General features: G+C 45.6%; 1 protein-coding gene across 1 annotated transcript in view; it reads right to left on the reverse strand.

The window, feature by feature from the left end:
- LOC122815187 (anoctamin-2-like) overlaps positions 1-21,310 on the reverse strand; it is a 2,140,961-nt gene that overhangs the window by 1,912,105 nt on the left and 207,546 nt on the right. The gene's annotated exons all lie outside the window — the stretch shown is intronic.

Consider the following 21,310-nt stretch of genomic DNA (forward strand, 5'->3'; position numbering starts at 1 on the left):
GGATCCATCTCGCCTACATTCTGACTGATGGGTTTGGAGCCGATCCCTCGGCTCCGACTCGGCACGCTTATGCTATAGAGCGAGGCCTCTAATTGGCTGAGCTATCTTTATCCCAGAATGCACCACCACTAATCCCCCAGATCTTGTTTGTCCGCATTCATGCACACATGCACAGCTTGTTTATATAACATTGTTAGATGTTTCAAGATGAAACAACAGGATTCGGACCTTCTGATATCCTCTGATCTCCAAGGAAGGGGGAAGGAGGGTGGGTTATTAGGAATGTAGGCGAGATGGATCCCAAACATCTGAAGTTATGGTGAGTACATAACTAAAAGATGTTATGTGATCCTATCTCGCCTACATTCTGACTGATGGGACAGCGTCCCTAGCACCTAAATCCCGGGTGGCTCATTGGAAAACACTCCTGAGCACTGTGGAACCAAATGAAGCTCGTCCTCTAGATGCCACATCTAATTTGTAGTGAGAAATAAAGGTGTGCGGGGAAGACCATGTAGCCGCAGCACAAATGTCACCAATAGCAAGCTTAGAATGAAATGCTACCGAAGTAGCCATAGCCCTTGTAGAATGAGCCTTGACAGAGGTGGGAAGCTCTTTGTTAGAATAAATATAAGCTTGAGTAATACAGTCCCTGATCCATTTGGCAATAGTGACCTTTGTGACCGCGTTGGCCAATTTGTTTTCTGCAAAGGACACAAACAACTGATCTGTCTTCCTCGATTGTTTGGTCCTGTCCAAATAAAAACGTAACTGCCTGTGGACATCTAGTGTGTGGAAAATAAACTCCGCTTTATTGGAGTATTTTGGGAAAAAAACTGGGAGCTCTAACGACTGTTGCAAGCATAAAGTAGAACAGACTTTAGGAACAAAAGAAGGATTTGGTCTGAGGGATACCCTGTCTGTATGAAAAACCAAGTACGGGGGTTTCACTGACAAAGCTTGAAGTTCTGAAACCCTCCTGGCTGAAGTAATCGCCACTAGAAAGGCTGTCTTCCATGATAAAAACTTTAGATCACAGGTAGCTGCCGGTTCAAAGGGAAAAGAAGTCAGGGCACGTAATACTATATCGAGATCCCATGGAGGTGCCGGATGAGAAATCGGAGGTCTTAATAAAGCAGCACCTTTCAAGAAGGTCTTACACAACCTGTTGCTCATTAAAGGTGGGTCTATGGATTCATGAAAATTAGAAATCGCTGCCAATTGTACTTTGATGGTAGAAACAGAAGAGCCTTGATTGAAAAGAGAGGTCAGGAATTGGAGTACTTCTGCCACGGGAGTAGAAATGGGGTCCAGGCCCCGGAGTTGAGCCCAGATAGCAAACCTTTTCCATTTGCTAGAATACAGTTTCTTCGTAGCCGACTTGTGGGCTGAAGACAATATGTGCACCACATCTGGATTCAGTGCATGTCTCCTGACTATAGTCGGAAGAGGAGGTGCCAGGCCGTCAATTTTAATGTGTGTAGGGACTGGTGTAGTAGTCCCGACTGATGAATCAGTAGGTCTGGGACCTGGTCCAGGAACCATGGACCTTCCAGAGCATGTTTCCGAAGATAGGGAAACCACACTTGACGAGGCCAGTACGGAGCAATTAAGATCATCTTGCTGCCTAAGAGAGATGCCTTTTGAATCACTCTGGGGAGGAGAGGAACTGGAGGGAAGGCATAAAGCAGTCCGGTGGGCCAAGGATGGACTAATGCGTCCATAGGGCTCTTCCCCGGAGCCGGGGTTAACGAGAAAAATTCTTTGCACTTCGCATTCAGAGGAGTCGCGAAGAGGTCGCAACACGGAACTCCCCATTCGCTGAAAATCTCCCTTGTAATTGTCATATTCAGAGACCATTCGTGAGGAGAGAGGATGGTTCTGCTCAACCTGTCGGCTATGACATTGGATTTGCCCGGTATCTGAGTAGCCACTAGGAATCGTTTGGTCGAGACTGCCCATTCCCAAACTCTCATGGCTTCTCTGCAAAGAGGATAGGATCTGGTCCCTCACTGTTTGTTCAGGTACCAGACAACTGACATGTTGTCTGAGTGAACAGCAATTACGCCCTGAGGGAGGTAATCGTGAAGGGCTCGAAGAGATAGGAGTACTGCCCTCATTTCTAGGATGTTGATGTGGAGAGGGGTCTCTTCCGGGTGCCATTTGCCTTGGACTGACCTGCCCAGGGAATGCCCCCCCCACCCCGTCTGGGAGGCGTCCGTGGTCAAAGTGGCCGGATGAGGAAGAACAAAGGGTCGTCCCTGGTCCAAATTGGAGGATACTAGCCACCAGCGAAGGTCCCGTTTGCAAGATTCTGTGATCCATATTAGATGATTGAGAGGGAGTTCCTGAAAGGACCACTGAGTTGAAAGAAGCCACTGGAGGATTCTCATGTGTAACCTTGCCAAGGGAACTAGCAGAACTGTGGCAGACATCGATCCCAATAGCTGTAGGACCATTCTGGCTGGGGCTTTGGACCTGGGGAGTAAGGCTTGAACCTGATTTTGAATAGTCTGAATTCTGTCTGCAGGTAGATAGACCCGCATCTGGTTTGAATCTATCTCTACCCCTATGAATCTTATTCTTTGAGATGGCCTTAACACAGACTTTGGCCAATTGAAGGTGATTCCAAGGGAATTGCCCAGTGATATTGTGGCTTGCAGGTTCCGTAGAAGTAGATGCTTGGAGGTGGCAGTTAGGAGCCAGTCGTCTAGGTAGGGAAACACCTGGAATCCTAGACTTCTCAGGTGAGCAGTCACTACGGCCAAGCATTTGGTGAACACCCTGGGGGCTGTGGTGAGACCAAAGGGCAGCGCACGGAACTGAAAATGACTGCCTCCTAGGCTGAAGCGCAAGTGTCTCCTGGACGTTTGATGTATTTTGATATGGTAATACGCGTCCTTGAGGTCTATGGAGCACATCCAAACACCTTTCTCCAACAATGGGAGAATGGTTTGTAAAGTGACCATTCAGAACTTGGACTTCTTGACTGAACGGTTTAGGTTGCTTAGGTCCAAAATGGGCCTCAAGTCCCCGGTCTTTTGGCACCAAAAGAATCTTGAGTAAGTCCCTAATCCGATCTGGTCTGCGGGGACCGGTTGGATGACTCCTTTTTGCAGCAGCTTTGAAACTTCTAAGGCTGCGGTATCCCGTTGACTGGGTGGCGGGTCCGGGATTCTTTTGGACTGAGGGGGGGGGGGGCAACAGAATGGGATGGAGTAACCTCCGGCGATAATTCGAAGCACCCATCGGTCCTGAGTGATCCCTTCCCAGGCCTTCAGGTGCTTCGAAAAACGACCCCCGACTGGCTCCGGAGCAGCACAGTCGAGCAATCCCTCAGGGACTATGAAAGGCTGAAGAGCCACGAAAGGACTCTCGGTCTCCAGTGTTGCGAGGGCCTCTGCCGCCTCTGGGACGGCGTCTTCCTGATGAATTTCCCCCTCCTCTGCCTCTGGAGGGGGAACCTTCCTGCTGAGAGGGGTAAGACTTCTGAGATCTACGGAACCACATCTTCCCTCCTCTTTTAGCCTTGGGATAAGACCGAAAGAGAGTGGAAAATCGTGCCCCTACGGCAGTCAGAGTCTTACCCTCCTGTTCACAGCGGGTAAGTGTGTCTTTCACCTTGGGCCCAAACAGGGAGGACCCATCAAAGGGGCGTGAATGAAGACTTGAAGGCCTCCGCGAAATGACACAGGCGGAGCCAGGCTTGTCTCCGTAGAGCAATGCCTGTACCCGCCGCTCTACTCGCCCCTTCGGCCGCATACGAAATGAGCCTCATGGACGAGTTCGAAATGGACGACATCGTAGCCAGCTGAGAACCAACCGTCTGGGCCAGCTCCTCAGGCAGGTTACCTAAGAGGGTATCGGATAGCTCCTTAATCAGATCCCTCTGGAATCTCGTAAAGTGCGTCAGGTAGTTCAGAGACCTCAGAGTAAAGGCCGCTGAACTAAGGGTGCGCTTACCGTACCGATCCATGCTCCTAGACTCCTTATTAGGAGGATGGACGGACGTAGAAGCCTCTGCTACATCTTGCTGGGTAGCAGATGCCACCACCATAGCATCCACAGCCACACCTTTCATAAGGAACTCTCTATCTGGGAGCGCCGAAAGAAATTTGTTTGGACGAGCGGGCACCGGTTCCACAGAGTCTGGGTGTTCCCGCCTTCGACAGATCAAATCCAAGAGCTCGTCAAGGGCGGAGACACCCAGGAGGTGGAGGGCTGAGCCCCGAAGGCCTTCAGGAACACCGACTCATCAGCAGAGGGAGGTTTGGACTGCCAGCCGCCTCGTTGTTTTAGGGCTTCCAGGATGTCTGCAAAGGAGACATCATCCGAGGACGACTTGGGGGACCCCTCTGCATCATCGAGATCGGTGTCAGATGTCAAAGACTCGTCAGGGGAGTCAACATGCTTCCTCTTGCACGTTTTCTTCCTGGGAGGTTCTTCCGAAGAGGCTTCAGAAGGACCTCCAGGAGGGGGAGAAACCCCAGCGGGGGTAACCTGAGGCCCAGGGGCTCCGCTGTCTGCGGACAGGGGGACTGCCAATGACCCAGTCTCCAAATGTAGGGAAGGAGCTGGGGAAACTGTGGAGGAAGCCAATGAAGATTTGGCTAGAGCACTCCTCATAGCCCTGAAGGTGGGACCACCAGAATCCTGGGAAGGTCCCCCCTCCGTGGCCACGACAGTGGACGGTACTCCCGCCGCTGACGCACCAAGAGGGAGACTTGGGACCGAAAGCATCAATCCCGAAGCCCCCCCCCCAGGACCGAAGGAAGAAGTCCGTGCACTGAACTCCGACCCGAGAGCCGGAGTCGGAGCAAGGGTCGGGCCTGACCCTAACACCTCCACTGGTTCCACCAACACCTGCTCCAACGGTGCCGAAGCTGTTGGAGGAGGAAGTACAGTTGGGGCGTGGACCATCGGCCCCAAAGCCAAGTGGGCGGGAGCCGAAACCATCTTTGGAACACCGGAGACTGGAAGAGTCGAAGGAGCACCCTGTTGATGTCCGAATCAGACATCCTGGAAGATCTCGAGGATACCGATCGGGCCGAACCGATTTCTCCATCGGCTCCGAAGGGCTTGGGACCGGCTCGAAAGGACTCAACAATTATCGGCTCGAGGAAACCTTCAAGGAAATTTCCCTCGGTGCCGATAAGGACTTCGGCTCCGAGGGGGAAGAGTCTGAGCCGATGACCCTTATCGGCTCCAATATCAGTGGAGCCGATGAGGGTGACCCGCCTCTCGATGCCCCAGACCTCGGCTCCGAAACCAGAGGGGTCGAGGCTGGAGGCATCGAGGCAGACCGTTCCGACCTCGGCTCCGAAGTCCGTGGAGCCGATGGAGAAGTCTGCTTAGCTTTCTTAGCCGTCGGTTCCGACTGACTGGTCGGAACCAGCGCTTTCCTCTTCTTAGAAGGAGACGGAGAGGAAGATAAAGCCTCCTCGAAAGAAGGCTTGATTAATCCTTTGAGGATTAATTTGTTTTTCCTCTCCTGGAGGACTCTGGAGGAAAACGCATGGCATACACTGCACGATTCCTGCAGATGTTTGGCGCCAAGACAATAGACGCATGAGGAGTGGTCGTCCGTTATGGACATTTTGAACCCACACCTCGTGCACTTTTTAAACCCGGAGGGTTTATGTTCTTTAGACATAGTCCTACAAAAAAAACAGACCACAACAGCAAACTTAAGGGTTTGACACACAGGAACAAATAAGTATGCCACTAACTCAAAATATTTAAACTGAAAAACTTTAACTTTTTTTTTTTTTTTTTTTTTTCTACACACACAGAATGTGAGAAAGAGAAAGGGAAAACAAGGAGGGTCAAGACCCTCTAACTCAAACGGGTACTTGACCCACACACAACCACTAAGAAGTAGTAACCACAGGGGAAGGCCCCTCTAACTTAAACGGAACCTTCTCTGACAGGAAATTATACTAAAAATTCAATCAAACTGCCAGAAACACACTCGTACACAAAGAATAGCCGTTAAAACAGCTTTTAGGTTTAAGAGAAGCAAATACTGACAGGAAAAGACTATATATATATAGAACTTAGCCCAGCCAATGTTGAGACCACGTCCAAGCTCTGTAAGCGGCAAACGAGATCTGGGGGATTAGTGGTGGTGCATCCTGGGATAAAGATGGCTCAGCCAATTAGAGGCCTCGCTCTATAGCATAAGCGTGCCGAGTTGGAGCTGAGGGATCGGCTCCGAACCCATCAGTCAGAATGTAGCCGAGATAGGATCACATAACATCAAGGGTTAAAAAATTCTTAGAGATACCCTTTATCAGCTTACCCCTTTCATCACACTTTTTCATCACCTCTGCAACAGAATAAACAAAAAAGCAAATTTCTATCCAAAGGTCAATTTAAAATTGCATTTTTAACATCATGTGGAAAGTTCTGAGAATGCAAGCCTCCTCAAAACAATACCAGTGGCCACAGCACTGTAAGAAGTAGCAACAGAATTATACACACACTGTATGCAATGAGTACTGACTTGAACAATATAACAAATTAAATAAAATTATTTAAAGCAAATTTTTACTTACGAGACAAAACTGCTAAAACATTCCTCATCCGTTCACAATTAATCAGAACAAACCTTAAGATATGAGCTTGACAATTCAAAATTCGGAAGATTAAAGTTGCAGAAGCATACACTTTTTCCCATACTTCTCAATAATCTTCCTATCCTTACCAGAGAATTAACCAAGTGTTTAGCAGCAAAGGGATTAACTAGAGCTACAGCTGGTGGATCAGGTTTGGGAAGAGTATAAAAAACTTAAAATTGAGCAACTTTATACATCCTATCTGCCCTTTTAGGGGCAGCTGGCTGATTATCAGGAAACTTGCAGGCAGTAATACACACACACACACGCACACGCACACGCACACACACACGCACACACACACACACACACACACACACACACACACACACACACACACACACACACACACACACACACACACACACACACATCTTCCAAACCTGACAGGATTGGAGGAATGGGTGCAGATTCTGGAAATTCCTTCTGTAACAGCTCATAGTATTTTCTGAGGAACTGAAAACCTCAGAATTCTCCCACTGAAAATACTGGCACATTCTAGAAATAGTCTCAGAGAAAGAGAAACTCACCATAGGGAAGAGTCAGAAACTGAGCTATCCTCTGAATCTGAATCAGAAATCTGAGGAGAAAATCCTGTATCTGTCCCTTCATCCTGCTGCCCAGATTCAGAATCTTGATTCAGTACAGGAAATGAGGTATCCCTCTTTTACAAGAAACTACTGTATAAGAAGGATTCATAGCCTGAATTAAACCCTGAGCCAGATCCAGTAAACTACTCCTATCTAAGGAAATTTGAGGAGGAGTAAATATGTGCTTGATTTTCTGTTTATTTTTAACAGGAAAAATTGTACAAAGAGTGTTATTAATGGCAGTAGTAACCTCCCCTGAGATTCGCACAACATTCTGACAAACAGAGAGCCCTACCCAGTTCCCTCACCCAGAAGTGACAAGAGTGGCTTTCCTCTGTCCACTGAGGAGACTCCAACAGCTGCAGAGGATTTGGCTAATCCCCAGTTCATGGTAGCTGTAGGTGCTACACCAGAGGAATCTAGGGTTAAAGATGAGTGGTCTGATACAACTAATAGCCACAGCAGAGTCACCCACCTACAGCTGAGGCAAACTGCTAGCCTGTTGTGATGGCAAAGGCGTTTCCTTAACTTTTTCTTATTCTGCCTGGAAGCCCTACCATGGGACAAGCAGACTGTTCCACAGTCAAGCCGAAAATGGTACTTCTTTCCTGGAGAAAACAAGCAGCAAATGCCAGTAAAAATTAAAAGTCTTTAAAGTCATTTCTTTCACAGATAGATACAGCAAAAAACACTTTAAAACACTTTGACAGCCCTACAAAGTAAAATAAACAAATTTATCCACAGAAAAAATGGCTTTCTGTTACTTTAAACAACTTTTTAAACTGACAGGAAAAAAGACTGCTCTTGTTTGAAAGTACAGTACAATCACATGACAGTCCGTTAAAACGCAAACCCTCTAGCTTTAAAATAAAGTTCTTGAAGAAGAAAGTGTTAATAATAAAAAAAAAAAAAAAAAAAAAAAAATGAATGGAAGTTTTTTCCCTAAAGGGAACTTATCTGCCCAGCAAAGGAACTGCACAAGCTGACTGTCAGTCCTTGAAAGCCTCACAGTAGAGTATACTTTGGGAACAGTAAAGGTCTGATGAGCTTGGTGGCCAAACTTGTCTTTTAGTCAGCTCATCTTAGCCTAGCAGACAGTTTGGGTATGTGGAAGTTGCCCTGAAGCTTTGGAAGCTGGCTGGCTATTATATAGATGGCATAATATAACCCATAAAGCTAAGGCTTATGCAGCAGTGATCAATATGATGAACATCTGCAAATTCTTAAGGAAAAAAAAGCAATAAGCATACTAAATCTGAAATTAATTAGATAAAGTAAAGCCTATAACAGAGATTGGTAATAACTGCACAGCAATAATAAAAATATATAATCACTTCAGTATACACTTGCAACAAAGAACGTCTATTAACAAAACGTCTTCAATTAACTTACATGTACATAATATTCTTACATTATTTAGTCATAACAGGTTCACTTGAGTGAAAAATGTGGCATACATTTAGTTCCCCTCTGAAATACTATGCATTACTCTTTTCAAAGAATAATTAAACTATTTCCCCTCATGTCTCCACATTAGCCTCATTGACTCATATTCACAGCTCCACACAAAACTTATATGCAAAAAATATATCAGAGTACAACGTATTAGCATTCTTTGTCACAGTAATATGTACTAGTATACAGACAGTGGAATTATTTGCAAAAAAGTATCCTATCCCTTTCCAGCACCAGATATATCCACATAAAACAATCATACTGAATGGAAATAGTAGGAGGGTGTACCCAAAGTATGACAAGCTTCATTTGCTCTGCATAAACTGTACCTAAAACATAGAGAAATGCAGAATTACAATATGCTGTGCCAACCTTTTATGTATAAAAGCTTTATATTTGGGACTCATTGTTTATATAAACCCTCATAGGGAAGCAAAGAACATTGTGGTATATTAACAAACACCAAATTTGTTTCTAAGCTACCTTAAAAAGATTACATTATCCACAATTCCTTCAATGTTGATTTTCACACTGGTTCCAGTATTCAATGAACTAGTGAAAAAAATAGATGCACACTATACAGAAAAAGGAAGTTTTGTCTTACCATACCATTCCATCTGAGTTGTTGATCTTCTTCCAGTCATCACTGATGGGTTCAGAACTGAGTCGGCCTAATACCAAGCTTGTGTACACTAAAATGCCTCAAGCTAAGCTGCTACCCACAGTGCCCTTCTCCCAGATACCTCAGATCGAGTTTGCATGCAACATATAGAAGAAAACAAAAACTAGAGGCCATTTCTGCACAGAAACCCTGAAAACACCCCAAGGACCCAGAAGATCCACCAGAAGCCTTTGGTGGGGGACAGTGGGAGGGTGTGATGACTGGAAGAAGATCAACAACTCAGATGGAACGTTATGGTAAGACATAACTTCTTTATTGGAAGTTGTTAATCTTCTTCCTATTCATCACTGATGGGACAGAATCCCAAGCTACTTGGAGAACCTGGGTGGCCCTTATGGAAGCACATTCCTGAGAACCATTGAGCCGAAGGCCGCTCTTCCCCTGGAGATCAAATCCAATTTGTAATGCTTGGAGAAAGTATGGGGTTTAGCCCAAATGGTTGCTGCACAAATGTCATCCATGGAAGCCCTGGAGTGAAAAGCAACGAAAGTTGAGATGGCTCTCGTTGAATGAGCTTTGATTTGGACAGGTTTAGATTCATTCGCAAGGGAGTATGAAAAGGTAATACAATCTCTGCTACATTTTGATAAAGTAACTTTTGATACAGCACATCCCATTCTTGGACCAGAAAAGGAGATGGAAAGTTGATCCAACTTACTGAAAGACTTAGTCCTGTCCAAGCAGAAGTGTAGTTATCTATGTACATCCAATGAATGTAGACAGTATTCTCCCTTGTTCAAATAATTTGGGAAAAACACAGGGAGCTCAATGGACTGGTTAATAGAGAAGTCAGACACCACTTTCGGGAGAAAGGATGGATAACTAAGAAGAGATACTCTGTCCTTATGGAAGATTAGATACGGGCTCTTGATGCATAAGGCTTGTAACTCAGATATCCGTCTGGCTGATGTGACCGCTACCAAAAACAGAGATTTCTATGACAGGAATTTAAGATCACATGTCACAGCAGGCTCAAAAGGGGGTAGAGAGAGAGAGAGACTGTAGTACCAGAGAGAGATTCCATGTCTCTACAGGTTGCCTGATAGGAGGTCTGCTATGGGAAACTCCCTTGAGAAAGATCTTGCAAAGATGGGTGGAGATAAGAGGAACGCCATCTGAACCATTATGGAAATTGGAGATATCTGCTAAATGGACTCGAATAGTAGAAGCTGATGCTCCATCGTCAAATAACTCAGAAAGGTACTGAAGTATAGCAGCTGCAGGAGTTGAAAAAGGATCTAGCATCTGATTATTAGACCACATAGCGAATCGTTTCTATTTGTCTCTCTAGAGTTTTCTGGTGGATGGTTTATGGGAGGCCAGAATAATATCGTGGACAGGTGAGGAGAGGGTTTCCTGCCTGGAGACTAATGGAAGTGGAGAAACCAAGCTGTCAGCTTAAGAGTGGACAGATTTGGGGGAGTCAGCCCTTGTGGGTGAGATATTAGGTCCTGACAAGTGTCCAGGATCCAAGGAGGTTGTAATAGGTGAGGCCGGAGGAAGGGAAACCATACTTGTCGAGGACAGAAAGGGGCAATGAGGATCACTTTGCATCTCAACCGAATTGCTTTTATTAGAAATAGGGGTATCAAAGGTATCGGAGGTTAAGCATAGAGACCCGCAGGCCAATCGTGAGTCAAAGCATCTCTCGGTGATTCCCCATCTGGGGGAAAGAGGACAAAGTAGCTGCTGCATTTTTTGTTTGAAGGGGAAGCAAAAAGATCACAACAAGGTTGGCCCCAATGGCTGAAAATGTCTACCGTCATGTTCGAGTTGAGAGACCACTCATGCGGACAGAGGATGCATCTGCTCAGCTTGTCCGCAATCACGTTGGAGCTCCCCGGGATATGCGTTATCAGAAAGCGGTTGGAAGTTATCGCCCAATGCCAAATTCTCATCGCCTCGCGACATAGGGGGTAGGATTTGGTCCCTCTCTGTTTGTTTATGTACCAGACCACAGACATATTGTCTGACTGGATTGCAATCGTTCCCGACGGAAGGAGAGGATGAAGTGCCTGCAATGCTAACAGCACCACTCTCAAATCCAGGATGTTGATATGCAAGTTAGCCTGCAAACTGGACCACGTGCCTTGGACTGTCTTTCCCTGAAATTGGCCCCCCATCCTATCAGAGAAGCGTCCGTGGTCACCGTGGCATTGGGTTGAGGAGTCTGGAAGGGGCGGCACCAAAGATCTTCGTCTGCTCTCATCCACCAAAAAAGATCTTGCTTGCAGGAATTGGTGTTGAGGATCTGTGACTTTAGAGGATGGAGACTGGATGCCCACTGGGACAAAAGGAGCCATTGTAACAGTCTCATATGCAATCTTGCCAGGGGAAGAATCGGGAAGGCTGCAGCCATAGACCCCAGAACCTGTAGAACTTCCCTTGCTGACATCTTCCTTTGACAAGGTATCACTTGTACCTGTAATCTTAACCTCTGAAGTCTGTGAGATGGGATGGAGACTTGGCTTGTTTAAGTATTGAATACTGCTCCTATAAATTTCAATTGTTGGGTAGGATGAAGATTGGATTTTTCCCAGTGTATTGTGATGCCTAAAAACTCCACCAGTGCTACAGTGTAGTGGAGGGTCATGACCAGTAGGCGCTTGGTGGGGGTGGAGAGAAGCTAATCGTCTAGATATGGAAACACTTGGAATCCCTGAAGTCTCAGATGAGTTGTTACCACTGCTAGACATTTCGTGAACACTCTGGGGGACGTCGAGAGACCGAATGGCAGGGCTCTGAATTGGTAATGATTGGCTCCCAGCCGGAAGCGAAGGAGACTCCTGGACCACTTGTCCATTTTGATGTGGTAATACGCATCTGGAAGGTCTATCAAGCACATCCAAACACCCTCCCAAAGAAATGGGAGAATGGATTGTATCGTGATCAAGCGGAAGTTGGTCTGAACCACTGATTTGTTTAGTTGGCTGAGATCCAAAATGGGTCTCCAGTCCCTGGTCTTTTTTGGCACCAAAAAGAATCTTGAGTAAAAACCAGATCCGCACTGGTCTGGGGGGACTTGTTGGATTACTTGTTTTTGACACGGCTTTCTTATTTCTGAAGCTGCCTCTTCCCTTTGACCGGGTGGAACATCAGGAAGGCATTTTGGAGGTTTTGGGAAAGATATTAGCGGGATGTAATAGCCTCTGGAAATTATTTTCTGCACCCACTGATCGTTTGTAATAGACTGCCAGGCAGCTTGGTGCAGAGAGAACCAAGCCCCGACTGCTTCAAGAGGAAAGCAATCAGGCAGCACTTCAGGAGCACTGATAAGGTCATCCAGAGAAAGAATCCCTGGAGTCCTGGTTTCGGGGAACCCTCTGCCACTAAAGGGGCATCTTCCACTATTGGAACCCCCTCTGCCTCTGGGGGAATCCTCACCACGTGCACTGCGGAAAGGGCCTTGAGATTTCTTGTGCCATATCTTTCCATTCCTCTGGTTCCTGGAGAAAGAGTGCTGAGGTTTGGAAAAATGTAGGCCAAAGGCAGACAAGGTTTTTCCGTCCTGCTCGCACCTGGCTAACGTGTCCTTCACTTTAGAACCGAGCAAAGTGGACAGTTCGATAGGGGTGTTCAAGAAGGAAAACTTGAAGGAGTCCGCGAGATCACAAATGCGCATCCAGGCGTGGCATCTCATAACTACACCTGCACCCACAGCTCTAGCCACCCCTTCAGTTGCGTGGGACAGCAACCTCATGGACGAGTTGGAGATCGACTCTAGGCTAGCAAGCTGAAAAGCAACTTCATTGCGTGCCCCATCAGAAAATTGACCCACGAGGGATACAGAGAGTTTAGAGATGAGATCCCTTTGGAGCCTCGTAAAATGTGCCAAATAATTCAGAGACCTGACAGCAAAGGTCGCTGAGGCAAAGACACGCTTCCCTAATCTGTCCACCACCCATGACTCTCTGTTGGGTGGGTGGGCAGTAGGACTTTCCTCTGCAAGGTCCTTTTTTGGGGCAGCCACCACGACCATAGCGTCTACTGGCAAGCCTCTAGACCAATGGGGCTGTTCCTCTGGTGGGGAAAGTATCTTGTCCGGTCTCCGGGGAATGGCCTCAATGGTATCAGGGTTTTTCCATGCCCGCTGCATGATGAGCTTGACTAACTCATCGGCAGGTGGGGTCACCCAAGAAGTAGAGGGCCGAGAGTGGAAGGCTTGCAGGAATATAGACTCCTCTGAGGAAGGATTGGAGGGCTTCCAGTCACCCCTCTGCTTCAATATTTCCAGGATGTCTCCAAAGGAGACATCATCAGGGGGTGACCGTGGGGACCCTTCCCCATCATCGTAATCCATATCCTCAGTGAGGGACTCCTCCGGGGAGTCCAGGCGTTTCCTCTTACACACTCTCTTCTGAGGGGGTCTTCAGTGGGAGTGTCTGAAGAAGACTCAGAAGGAGATTACCCTGTATAGGGGTTTCCTGAGGTTTGTGCTCTCGGTGTTCTGGGGAGGTGGCCCGTGACAGCTGCAGCTCAGAGGGAGCAAGGGGAATATCTGACGTAAGAGGAGCGCTTCCCGAAGCAAACACCCTCTCCATCATCCAGAAAGCAGGTCTACCTGAAGAGGAATGGGAGCCCAGAACCGAGGAAGACAATGTCGTAACCAGGGTCACACCCCACTTCGTGCGGCCCACCCCTAGGAATGGAGCCTCAAGCAAAACTGGGGCAAGTGTCACCCCCCAGATCCGAAGACGGAACCAGTGACAAACCTGGAACCATACCCAGAGCCAAGGGTTCCACCCCCCAAGCATGAGATTGAGGAAGGGATGGTTCCGAAGGAACCGAAACCCAAAGGGGCCTCAAAGCCTCAGAGAAAGTCACTGTCTGTGCCGCGGAAAGGGTTCCCCCCAATGATGTCAGAGCTATGGGCCTCAGAACCAAAAGCTCCAAGGGAGGAGAATAAGTAGGAGTCATGGGGGCGACAGACCCAAAACCCGGAGTGGGATGGGTTTTTGGAAAATTTGTAATCCCTATGGCTGTCAACAGCTGATCGAACAGATGCACCACATCCAATTCAGATAGACTCCTGGTGGACCTTACCGACACTCCTGAGGGGGAGTAAGGTCAGTCCAAAAAAGGGCTATAAGCTTGTCCTGAAAATGGGTCTAAAGACGGGGAGTTTTGGGTCCGTGGTGTAGGAAGAATTGGCACCGAAGATTCCAGCTCCAAGACAGGCAAAACGGGCACTATCAGTGCCAAGAAAGGGCTCGGAGCCAAGGGGGTAGCTGGAGTGGAACTCATTATCTGCTCCGAAGAAATAGTCAGGACCAACCTCGGAGTGGAGATGGGTGAGGTCGGTGCCAAGGTTACAGCAGGCAATAAGGTTGGAGCCAACACCACACTTGGCACCATAGAAGTCGGTGCCAAAGGCGGCACTGACGTGGTAGTCATAAAAATATCTACACAGACCACTGGAGCTGAACTTGGAACCGAGGTGGTCGGAGCCAAGGAGGCGATCTTGTGCTCTGTGGAGGACTTCTAGGCCTTATGCTTATGAAGCTTACCCTTATCACCGGCCAGTGAAGAGGGGTCAGAATGAAGACATTTCTTGTCCTTCGATGGAGGGGTTGAGACCTCCGATGCAGAAAGAGCCTCAGAAAAAGGTGAAGAAAGCAGGCATTTCAAAATAAGTTTATTTTTCCTTTCAATCAGCGTCCGCTAACTGAAACTGACATAAATCTGGCAAGGAGGTTTCACAGCCAAGTGGGAAAACCCCAGACAATAGACACAATCATCATGCAAGTCACTGCTGGGTAGTTTACCATTGCAGGAAGTGCAATGCTTGAACCCCAAAGTCCCTTTCTTTTCGGACATATCCAGTATACAATAAAACAATCCAATAAAACAATCCAAAAGGTTAGAGAAAGAGAAGAAGAGGAAATACCAACAATGGTATTAAGAATACCACGAGGGTAAGAAGGGTGTTTACCAATTATGGTAAGAGAAAGATACCCGTGGGTAGAGCTAGTTATAGATAACAAGGCAGAAAGAGTTTTAGGAGAAAAAAAACTTACAAAATACAGTACATTTTTAGAAAATACAACACTTAACTATAGAGCTCAGTGAAACGTTGCTATATGGCTGCACGGCAAACAAGATCTGGGGTAACTGGGAGAAGGGCATTGTGGGAAGCAGCTTAGCTCGAGAGTTTTTGGTGCATGCGAGCTTGGTATAAGGCCAACTTGGTTCTGAGGGCTCAGAACCGAACCCATCAGTGATGAATAGGAAAAAGATTAACAACTTCAGATAATATATTATACTGGAAAAGGAAATGGTCATTAATAGTTAATGATAACTGAGTCATCTACCTTTAACATGTGGAAATCATTTGGACTGAATACTTTCCCATGGAAATTATTACCACATTCTCCTACCTTCACCAGAGGTAGTGTGGACTCTCACAACCTCTTTTCCCTACAAATCTTTTTGTGATAATTGCAGTGTATAACATAACAAAAGCAAATGATATTACCATACAGAGCCCTAGACGTAAAAACAAAAGGGTGAAATTGTCTCTGAATACAGTGAATGTTCATACACAACAGCTCAGATCCTGTCACTCAAGTCACTCCACAACAGGTAAAATATGACTGTCATTGTCCATGTTGGAGTGAATGACTTGAGATGTACCTCCCTGGACTACATGAAAAGAGACATGGAAGAGGTCTTGGATCATGTAACCCAGGCAGGTATGACCCTAGCACTGAGTAGTATCCTGCCATCGCCCAGGATGATACCACAGTATAAGGACAAAATGAATGACTTCAATAATTGGCTAAGCTTATGGTGTCATTGAAAGCGGATCCAGTAATGTCTGCCTGGGACTACATGATCGACAAACCATGATGCTTTGCAAGAGATGGTTTGCACCTGTCGCCCCTGGGATTCAGGTTACTGGCTAAGGCTCTTGCCACCCCTATAGTGCCTTTTTTAGGCAAGTTTCAAAGGACAAAACTACCACCATAATGCGTACAAGCAAGCAAAATCTGAAGATAATGCTGCTCAATGCTAGAAGTCTAAACCTCAAGATGCACTCTCTTGAGGCTCTCCTAAAAATGGAGAACATCAATATCTGTGCAGTAAATGAGACCTGGTTCAAAGCTCCAGAGAGCACCCCTGCAATACCAGGCTACAAGTCATACCACACTTTTCAGCCACCAAGCCAGGACCAAAGCACTAAAGGTGGAGGAGTGTCCATATTCACCAAGGATATTCACACCTCTAGGCTGGTTGCCCAAAACAATGCATCTGAAATTCTCCAGGTGCAACTAACACTAGATAAGACTGCAGTACAAATTGTAGCTTGTAACAGATCCCCCACCATGCCCCAAGATTCTCACTACACCTTTCTAAACATACTGGAAAATATTAAGATACAACCAAACACCCTAATACTGGGTGATTTCAACTACCCTGCCATTAACTGGGAAAACTACTCCTCTAGCAACACCTTTGCTCAACAGTTCTTGGAATTCATAAATTCCAATGCCCTAGAGCAACTAATTCATAGTCCCACCAGGGGTACCAATATTCTAGACCTGGTCATTACCAACATGGGAGATCGATGCTCCACATCAGTGGTCACCCCCTCATTGGTCAGATAAGACCATAAGCTAATCACCCTTGACATCCACAACCCACCCCATCTCCCTTTAAGGAAACTTGCGTAAAAAACTTCTCCAAAGCCAACTTCATGCTTCTCAAGCCAGAAGTAACAAACTTCATGACACCCATGCAGATGGGAACTGGAAGTTCAACTGCTGAATCCTTCCCTAAGGTGCTGTATGAGCACAGTCACTCGTGCATGGACCGAGGTATCCCAAATAGAACCAAGACGCTGTCCTCTAAAAAAAGGAAGCCAATCTGTTGGTCCCCTGCCATAAACAAGCTGTACAACAGAAGGAAGAAACTGTTGCAGAAAAGAGGAAGAACCCAAGATTCAAAAAACTCCCTCACCAGCCTCAGTAGAAAGCTGATATCCCTCATAAAATCTTCCAAAATTAGTTATGAAAACAAAATTGCCAAAGATTCCAAAGACAACCACAAGGCATTCTATAGCTATGTCAAGAATCTAAATGGCAACACTCAAATCTGCTCTGAGCTACAGCAGAATGGCACTAGATATACTGATCCCAAAGATATTGCCAATATCCTGGCAGACAGATATAGTGCCAACTTCACCCCCCTATCACCCCCTAAAGGGCCTATCTCAATATCGAAGGAATGCCAAATTCCGGTAATCATGGCCACTCAGGTAAAAACCTCACTCCCAAAGCCAAGAATACAGCATCCATGGGACCAGATGACATCCCGGGCTGTGTACTGCATGAACTACAAAATGAACTGGCACCTCACCTATGTGTCATTTTTAATCATAGCCTCACCTCAGGCTTTGTGCCCACAGAGTGGCGCACAGCTACAGTCACCCCACTCCACAAGGGGGAATCCACTTTGGATCCTGGGAACTACCGTCCCATCAGACTGACAAGCCTGATCTGCAAGTCCATTGAACGTATTATCATGAAACTTATAAACAAAGACATTGGCAACCTTCAAACACTGGACCCCACCCAGATTGGGTTCGTGAAGGGCCGATCTTGCCTCCTGAACCTGATCGACTTCTTTGAATCAGTCTCCAGAGCCATGGATGAGGGTAAGGTGGTTCACACAGCCTACATGGACCTCGCCAAGGCTTTCAACACTATCCCCCACTCAGGAATCATAGATAAACTTACTAAGCTGAGCATTAATCCCTATGTCACTCGATGGGTTGCAAACTGGCTTACTGACAGAACACACACTGTAAAAGTAGCTGACTCCAAATCCAGCTCCAGACAAGTGACAAGTGGTGTACCGCAGGGTTCTGTCCTGGGACCATTCTTGTTTGGCATCTACTTCTCTGAAGTACAGGCCAACACTAAGGGACTCTGGCTTACAAAGTTCGCAGATGACTGCAAGCTGGGAGCCATTACTGAATCCCCAAATGATGTGGATATACTACAAAAGGGCCTTGCCAAAACAGATGCCTGTTGCGAGAGCTATAGGCTCAAGCTAAATGCCAAAAAATGTATAGTTGTCCCATTTGGGAAAAAACAAGTACCTTTGAACTACCACATAGGTGGCAGTACACTAAACTCCGAAAGTGTGATAAGAGACCTAGGGACACAGGTGGACAGTGGTCTCACCTTTGATAATCACATAGCCACAACAGTTGGAAAATCCTTCTACATGGCACACCTCATCATTAAGGACTTTTCATCCAGAAAAAAGGAGGTCATTGTCCCTCTGTACTCATCCATCATTAGACTCATTATAGAATACAATGCCCCGTTTTGTATGTACCTCAGAAGACATCTGCAACAACTAGAAAGGCCGCAGAAATACTTCACAAAAAGAATCACAGGCCTAATGCAGATGCCTTATGCTGACCGTCTAAAGAAACTCCAGCTATACTCTGTCACATATCGTCTACTCAGAGGTGAACTCTGCCTAACATACAAGGCCATGTCAAACCCAGAGATGTTGGACATGCTACACTTAAAGAAATCTCAATCCCTCCGAGCCAGGGATCTTAACCTTGTCATCATGCTGAATAGACCATGCTGGAGGGATAGGTTCCTGACCCAGAGACTCCCCATACTCTGGAATAGGCTGCCCATACATGTCAGGCAGAGCGCCTCAATGGCCATCTTCAAGAGGAACCTTGACGATTGGATGGGAGATAGGAAATTCACCCCAGGGATCACATCAGTAGCCCTGCTAGACAGGGGGCCAGGAAAGTAAATATCTGTGGGAAGCAATAGCCACGGAATTGTTATGGTTAGGCGTGTATAGGCCCTAGGGCTGGTAGGCTAGTACCTACCTACCTATGAACTTATAACCATTTCCCAAATGCACTAACTACAAACTGATTTCACACTGGGGCCAACAGAATTAGCCATGTGCCAGCATTCTACAATGCTTTCCTGTGGCAACTGTGGGGATGGGTGAGGCAACCCACAAAGAGTTAGTCATTAATACCACCACAGATAGATGAAATAAGAAAGCAAACTTTCATCTAATGCTAAATGTAATGTTTCAGCCTAAATCTTGTGTCAAGATTTGAAAAGAAGAAAATAGAAGAGGATCATTCTTTATGCTGAGTGCATCTCTGTCTGTGCTACTTTTTATCATCTGATGTGCCCGGATGTGAGCTATGGTCCTTCCTAGAACTGTCAGAGTAGTCCACTGCTCTTGATCCTACTGCAGGCCAACAATATTTATCAGCATAGACAAAATGTTATAAAAATATTTATAAGAATATTTCCAAATAGGATTTACTCTTTTGCCTTGACTTCTCCAGAATAAATTATTTCTCCAATGTTTGCACCCTTCCTTGTCCCAAACTGAGAATCGGTTAGCCCTACCCTCTGGGGATACATTGATGATCAGTGCCACTTATTTCTATTGCCTCGGTAGTGGTGCCTTCTGGTTTCATCATCAAATTTTCAGGGAGGGGGTCAATGTCTGATGCATCACTGACCAAATTGGATAGCTTAGATTTTTGTGTTTTAATTAGATATTTTGTTTAGCCTTGTTAGAGGGTAAAAATGATGGAGATATGGGCAACCAAAGATTTGAAAACTGCAGGACTTCAAGGAATATCTAGAAAGCCTATAAATTTATATCTCTAATTACTTGATATTTTTATCTTCAACAAACCTTCCCATCCCTGCTTAAACTTTTAGTCCTTAGTCTCTTTGAATACCCTATATGTTGCACTTCTTAACTTAGAGGTGTCTTGCCTTTCAATTCTCAGATATCAACCAATAAATCAACTGGGGCTACTGTTTTTTGCTATCCATTCAATCATCCTAAAAGCTCTCACCAGTGCCACATAATGAATCTACATGTTGGAGTTAGCTGATATGCAGCTTTTGCTTGGTACCACGTCATTCCATTCTCTTGCTGTATTACTTACTCTCAGAACTGTATTGTTGCATAACAGTTCATCACAAACAACATGCTTTCCACTGACATCAATCAGATTTACCACGTCCTATAGGAAGTTCATTCACTGAATATATGTATTTCAGCTCCCTAAGGACAAACCAGGTGACAGAAAATGAATCTAAGGTAAGGAACACATCGAGCTAAAAGAAGAGGAGGAGGTGAAAAAAGGAGAGTTACATCTTGTAAGGAATATTAATTGAAGTGACCGATGGACACTGACAAAGATAGTTGATATTAGTGATTAGTCATGACAAAATGATGTTAAAACTAGACTTTATGAATAGAGTAAACTCTATGCTTAGATTGTGAATGACAGTATTAGCAATGGTGATGGAATGTTTTGATGATCTGTATGTATAAAAATGATTTTATGTTTGCTTGTTATTATGTGAAGTACTTCAAAAAATATGTTATTCTTAACAATATACCAAATTTTCCTGTGCAACCCTTGGATGGCACCCACCCAATATAAACCTCCTGAGACAAAAGCTTCACTTTAAAAATAATATCCGCTAGTGGAAACAGTGGAAATGACTACACTGTATTTAGAAGCAAGGATAGAATAAAGATTTGAATAGCTTACACTCTTTGATCCATATCTAATTTTAAAGTTTTTTAACATTTTAAATATTCCATCAATCTTTACGTTCAATGTCATATGAGACAGCACTACTGGTCTCTGCACAATATATGCTTATAAATCGCAACAGTGTGCAAGTACAGGTACTAAAGATCGATTTTCTCATTGTCTTAAGCATAAATGCACAAAATCACCCGTGCTTCTCTCCATGAAGTATGTCCTCGTATTTCAACCTGCCCATGAGTGGGACATTGTCAGATGAGGTCAGTGGGTCTATTTCAAATTTAAAAACTCCATATACATGTTCTTCTACTATAATACATATTTTCTCAAGCTCTGACCATTTTCTATATTTAGTTTATAGGTGCATACTAGACTAAAAACCACAGGA

Source organism: Protopterus annectens, chromosome 11.part0, assembly GCF_019279795.1.
Source record: "Protopterus annectens isolate FY-2018-M chromosome 11.part0, PAN1.0, whole genome shotgun sequence".
NCBI classification, from domain to species: domain Eukaryota; kingdom Metazoa; phylum Chordata; order Ceratodontiformes; family Protopteridae; genus Protopterus; species Protopterus annectens.